Here is a 7,572-nt window from a genome sequence, read left to right on the forward strand (position 1 = left end):
ATTCAGTGTGTTTTCGCCGTTAATCGTACGGCAGGGCATCCCTAGGCAAACTCTGTGATGGACATAACCTCATGTGATTTTTAATTATTCCGATCTTATTGTTTTGACAAGTTTCTACTACATTTCTTCAAATTTGGGAATCACCACTATCGATCACTGTCAAACCTTTATCAATATAAGGATAAATATCACCGAAAACACTCCAGTATATACATATATCCAGAGAAAGCCAGCCTCTAGTTAAATTTCACACAAATAAAGTTAAATCATCTGGTCCTTAGTTTAATTTGATTTCAAATCCTTGAGAGATCTGCTACCCACTACCTACTAGTTTGTCGCTACGATAAATCGCCTCGATTGTTATAAATTGCCCAAGCCACAATAAATTGCCCAACTGATTTTACAGTCGCTAGTTTCTTGGACTTTCGTTTCTATGGATCCCAAAACAATATACATATGTATGTATATATTGTGTGTGCATTATAATAATCTATTAATCGAATGCTTCCAACGAATATATTATGCAGATCTGCTACTTTGATTTGTAGGGGACACAATGAGGTTAAACATTTCAACAGCTCAAAAATTCCCCAATGACGTCAGTATCAACTACGACATTTCTAATTATTCTCAATACAATTGTCAATATGCTAATATAAAATTTACGAGTGGGATGTCGTAGGATTACGCGTGCAAAATAATTTAAATAAAAACCCATTGTATCCTTTCGAAAGATTACCAAGGAAGTTAAAATAATAAGCAACACACACACACACACACACACACTGAAAGACATTTTAAAATAACGTACATGAATAATCATAATAGTTGATTAGTGGGTCATATCTTATTTTAGCATCTTATCTAATGACAACAGTAAAAGTGAACAAAAGAGCTCGAAATATAATATGTACATACGGCAACAATAAAATGCACTCATTCGCAACGCATGCGGACTTTTTATAATATATTCGCACTTTCGATTTTGCAAATGTACACGTACAATCGCGCAGATTTACATATGAAGAGAGTCTCGTAGTTGTTTCCATGGTCATCTGGGTGTCTATTGAAGTGTTATGTTTGCCACTTATATGGAAATATTACGCGCGAAAATAAACCACGTATTGGAAAATCATCGGCCATTGTTAGACACTCGTAATTCGATTTTGCGCTTCTTCCAAGTGTGTATTATTAAAAGGTTATTTTAGTCGATGAGTCGCTTACAGACATGTATGTATGTATGTATAAATATTACATCAACTGTATGTTACGATATTACGTTATTGGATTACCCTTGTGATGTTCTTTTGCTATTTATCAAAGTGTATCCGTTGATTGATGATGGCCACGTTTGACCGCGATGATATCCAGACGATGTTACGAACGATTAAATTGTACGAATTTTTTTCTACACTCCCCTTAGGTGTTGTCGAGATTTTATTAAGAGGTTAATTCAAATTAATATGTTTGCAGACGTAAAAAAATTAATTAAACATGTCTCAATTTTTTATCTGAGTGTTACATATGCTTAAGATTGGTATTTGGAAAAAGCAATAATTAAAACTAAAATAATATATTGTGAGGTGGATTATATTGTATAATATATCAATGAAATATGATTTGAATATTTCATAATATTAATACTTTATTAAAAAAAATTATCAATTTAAATCTTAAAAACACGGTATTGTGTTGAATTTTTGATAAATGTATTATAGTATGTTGGTCTCATTTGTTCCAAATTATACTAATTTGCATGTTCGAAGTATTGTGATAAATACGGTGTAATTTGTAATACATTTAAAGACACAACGTCAAAAATAAATACCAATTAAGTCCTCCTCAATAACACTGTAGCGGGAGCTTAAATAAAGACCTTGCCCGCTTAATGATTCTCAAAGAAGACAATGACGGATGATTTTCGGCTGGGAGCGTTTTCCAACGTTTTTATTTATTCGCAAACAACTAAAGATGGGTTTAAAAAGCTTTTAAAAACACAATCTGATCGCATATATGTGGGCAAATAAAATGAAGTACACATATGTATGTTAGATGTGCGAGAAGCACTTTTTGCGTTGACTTTGTATCTAACTAAGCCTTGATATGTTGGTTCGTAGTTTACGATATGTACATACATACATACGTAGGTACTGCATGGGATGATATCATTTTAGAAAAAAGCTACAAGACTGTGTTGTTAAAACATCAAGAAGAAAAAACGATGGTAGATACATGCGAAAATTGGAATTGAATAATTGCTTTCCGGTCGAATCCAATTATTTATTTATCGAATCGGACGCCACGTTGCGTCATCGTACTTATAAGTTGCATCTTTTATATAAAAAATATTATTTCTGGTCTTTGTAAGATGTTCTATTTGATCTATGACAGTACCGCCTCAATTTATTTTTTATTTTTTTTACTTTTTATCAAGATGAACAATGAACTATGCCATAATTACTATGGCATCGAGTTAAATCCTTTTTCTTCTAAAGGGGATAAAAATTGAGAAAAACCTAATTGAAAAGAATGATAAAGGAAATAAAAAACACTTTTTATAAGTCTGCCATTGTTTGTTTTTGTTTAAAACAGAATTTGAACTAACATATAGAATAAACAATAATTACCTTGTGAAAATGATATAAAAGAAAGAAGGGAAGTAGAAGGCTGTGTTGGGCATGAAATAATTATTATACTACCACTTTTTTATCAAAGCTTCATAATTACTACAAAGCTATCAATATTGATCAAAATTGTCAACAGTTTGATATCATTGAGCAACAACAAAAAAAATCACATTTTTTTTACTTACCGGAGCGGAGACCAATGACAATGATTTTTTTTATCTTTTATCTTATGAGATATGAGCATTTAAAAATATGCGCAATTTTTACAGACTTTTGGCATTTGCAGCCTTTAACTCAAAATCTAGTATTGCTGTGCAAAAAGCTGTGTAAAAATCTGACCATATGTGTCGGCTTGGAGCAACCTTTCGTGGCACCTATGCTAGAAATTTATTTATTTATTTAATAGTTTTGGACCATTGTGGCATTACAGGAAGAACCTAATGCGCCACAATGGCCTACATTTGAAAAATATATAAAAACATGATATAAAAGAAGTAAACTGTAAATAAAGGAAAAAAGCAAAAGCAGAAAAACATGGTAAAATAAAATAATAAAAAAAAAGTAACAAAAGGAAAATAATACATCATTCAGAGAGAAAAAAAAATAACAAAAGTGTAAAAATTAAAAATAAAATCCATAAATCCCATTCTTTGTTTACACTGAACAAAATTAAAATAGTATATAAAAATATACAAAGGAGAAAGAAAAAGTAAAATAAAATTTAAAAAAAAGTAAAGTAAAATAAAATAAAAAAAAAGAAATGTATGTAGCTATAAAAAATAAATACTTAATACTATTTTTAGCATCTGTATTATCTATGTACGAATTGCTAGGTTAAAAATTTCATCTAAACTAATGAAATTCTCCCGTTTCTTTTCTGTAATTTTGAGTATATATCTATACACGTATTGGAATTGTCGTTATCGTTGTGGAAAATGTCTTTGAAGATTTGCAGAATGTCAATAAAAACAGTGTGTCCTTGATCCCTAGCATCGAGTTATTCGAACGCAGCCTCAATCCATGGGATCTGCAACATACCGACTCCTTTAAAAGCGGCCATTTTTTTCGCATGCTTTGTATTACGTAACCGTCCGTGATAGAACAAAAATCATAAGAATTTAACCGATGGCAATCTGAAAGTTTTAAGATCGTGCAATTACTTTATACCCATAGATAGCCAGCACCTGTTAAATAAAAGACGAAACCGAGACGTACGACAATGGTCGATCGTCACGACATCCACGTTGTTGGACAGGACCACGTTTTTTCACGACACGACAGCAATGGTCTATGGAGGAGTTTTCCTTTCGCCGATACTTCGTGAGAGTTGACCGGCTATTGTGAGTGCAAGAACCAAAGGAATGCGCGTCCTCGACGAAGGTCGGTCGAATTTCGTCGGTCTGACCACTGAGCCAATGGGTAGGTATTAAAAAAAATCATAATGGCAGACCACAGGGTCTTAATTGGAGACTTTGGAGAGGATCCCTTCGACGTCTGCTCCAAAAAGAGGGACAAAACTGAGACCCTCCGTATTGCTCACTCTTGTATAATAACGTCTTAAATTTTTATACAACAATTTTATAACTCCGACAGTGGCAATATTAAGCTGTATATTTAGACACTGGGATAAATCGAATAATAATATCATTTTATAACAATCGCAATAACGAGGATAATACGAATATGTATAGTAAATACTTGTTGATTAGCTTAGCTGTGTGATTTTTATGGAATGTAATTCAAGTTTTAATAATATTTAGTTCTATTATTACACTTACTGTCATCGTCACTGTTGGCTTAAATATCAAATCAAATGCGTTTTATAATTTAATGGTACCTTTAATATAAATAAATCTTGATTGATACATTTGTAAATACTCTTACTAAAAACATTGTTCAACATCCACCTCTTTTGACATCGTTTTAGTCATCATTTATAACTTTGAATTAAATTTAATGCGTATGCGTTTGTGCTAAGAAAGTGACACTACAGATTGATGTAATTTACTGCAACAGTAAATAATCAGCTTCAGAAATGTTAAGTTAAAACGAAAAATTTCTAAATTAAGTATTTTAGAAATTTAATCAGAGTTGATGTAAGAAAGGAGATTATTCTAGACACCTTGTATGTACATATGAATGAATAAAAGAAGAAAATTGTATTATCTGTACCAAAAAGTATAAGTATAAATTCGTTTACAAACTAACATAAAAGCACCTGAAAACTGTCAATGAGAGAAAATTGGTGAAGAAATAATAAGTGTTATGTTGAAGGAGATAATGAGATGAATGGTAGATGAATGTTTGAATGATAAAAATCAATTTAAAAATGATCAACTTAATGTTTGTATGATTTTTATTGCCAAATAAAACGGATGCACACATCATTTAATCCTTTGAAAAAAATTCGAAGGCCATTCAAATGATAAAAGAAATACTAACATCAATTAAATTTTATGCGATCGGATATTTCCAATCAATTATCAAAAATATTGGGCAATTTACGTTCATCTAATTGCCTAATTAAACGTATGAGAAAATTATTTTCAACGAGCCCACAGGTCGAAAAAAATCCGCATCGAAATTTTACTATGAGAATTATTACTCTTTTGAACATTTATACATTATATATATATATACAGTTCGTACTGCTAATTAGACATAAGTGCGAAAAAAATCCACGATTTGATTTAACACTATAAATCATTTTCATTTCTAAATCGTTCACAGCATCCAAACACAATACTTTATTTTTAATTGGAAGCTGTTCCGAAACAAAATTCAAATTACCTAAACTCCAATTCAAATTACTTACACTTCGAATTTCCCGCACTCGTATGAATAATTCAAGAGGGCAAACTTTTTTACGATTGAGTTGCTTTGGATCTTCCGAAATTGCAAGAATGTCAAATTTATCTTGCGGTTAGATTAGACAGGATATCCTTTGACTCACACCTCGACCTTCGACGTGTTATTTCTGAAATTTAATACAAACATATTGACTTCCATGAATTTTAAACGATGCGGTGTTTGATTTTCTATTTTTTAATATACCAAAATCATATTCAATGCTGTAAGCATAATTTAAACTAAACACAGAGAGAGTTGTAAATTACAACACCTGATATTTATATATGTAATGAAAGCAAAACATCAATAAGGGCAACGTCGTACCGCAGAGATTTATGTTGTCTTGTGTCGAAAAGGCACACATCTTGGAATCTGGTCCTGCGAGGGTCTCCTCCTCCGGATCTCGTCCTTTTGACCCTTTTTTCCCCAAGTCTGCGGTCTGCGTGGAACGCAACGCAGAATTTCTAATCAGAAACGAAACGACCGACGTCGACCATGAAGTATGCGTTTGCTTTTCTCGGCTTTTTGTTATTCCTTCGTACGTACGTAGGTATTTGCATATTCGCGCATCCGACGTGTTTGCAACCCTTTGTTGGCTAAAAATATACGAAGGATGTCCTCTTCGTGTGAAACGGACGTCCATCCAGATTGTGACCGAACGACAATAGGTAAAAAAAAATATTCAAATTCAGATGAGTAATAAATGGATCGGCCCAAACGACTGAGATCGCCCTGGGATCTTTTCAAAAGTATTTACATACATATTACATATATTTTTATCATAACTTACAACCATTCGTCTCTGTTTTGAGCAACTCTCATCCATTTCATTCCACACATTTTTTCAATTTCATCCAACCATCTCCGCTATGACCTTCTTTGCACCCTTTCTCATTATCTTGGGTACCATTCTATCTATCACCTATCGTCCGTTCTTCTAGCTACGTGAACCACAAATTACCATTTCAATATTTTTACTTTCACCATTATATCAGTCAAATATTATATATGGTCATTATTTATTGAAGTAAATTTTTAATGGAATCATTAAATCGTGTTAACAGTCACTTGCAGTCTATTATAAAAATTTTATACTTTTGTATGTACATGTATTGATTAAATCCAATTTTATCAAATAAAATAATAACATTCATCATATTTGTATAATACATTCGAGATGTTTCATCTAAAAAAATTAAAAGATAAAACTTGTATGTACATAAAAGTTTATCTATAGTATGTATATATGTACATAAGTATGATGTAAGTTAGAGTGCCATGAGAGATTTTACCAAATTTTGAGGTTCTCATTTGAAATATCTAGATTTTTTATAACTTATTAACAAACTAACAATCAAAAAATCATATTTATTTATTATAGTATATGTATTACATATGTATAACATCAACATGTCAAATCAAATAAAAATTCATAACAAATTAATATAACGTAAAGTTATGTTTTGTAGAAAATGAATATCAAACGTTTAAATGATGATATCGTATAATTGAAACGTAAAAATTACTTTGATGTAAGGGAGGATTTATTAAATTAAAGTGTTATATTTATAGACTCCGATACGTCTATTACAAAATGCCATGTATCTACTATATATTTAAATTAAATTAACATTCAAACATATGTATACGACTGTTTAAAAGGCATGAGTGACGCCATGTGTATATTTTCGTTGTCTTACTAATATTAAAAAGCGATTTGTATAATAGAAAACAATTATACGCCTATCGAAACATCAGAAAGATGGTAATTCATCTCGCGGCGGGGCGATAGCCCCTAATGACTTCAAGTTCTCGAAGACCTCAGGTCCTGGGTTCCATTCGTGACTCATCGCGAGATCACGAGGACCTCTACAGCAACATTAAACAAGACATTAAAAACAGAATGGACAAATGATAACACACGAAGCGCACAAATGAAGCTCAGATAATCTCTCTTCCTAGATCGTGAGAGTGCTCCGCTATACCTACAGATAAAAATCACTAAAAAAAAATTACATAAGAAAGTAGTGCAAGATACGAATGCGATGCGGCCTAGACCTTATTTGTGAGTGTGCGTTTAGAATCCAATAATGAT

This window comes from Arctopsyche grandis, chromosome 12, assembly GCF_051622035.1.
Source record: "Arctopsyche grandis isolate Sample6627 chromosome 12, ASM5162203v2, whole genome shotgun sequence".
Classification (NCBI taxonomy): Eukaryota; Metazoa; Arthropoda; class Insecta; order Trichoptera; family Hydropsychidae; genus Arctopsyche; species Arctopsyche grandis.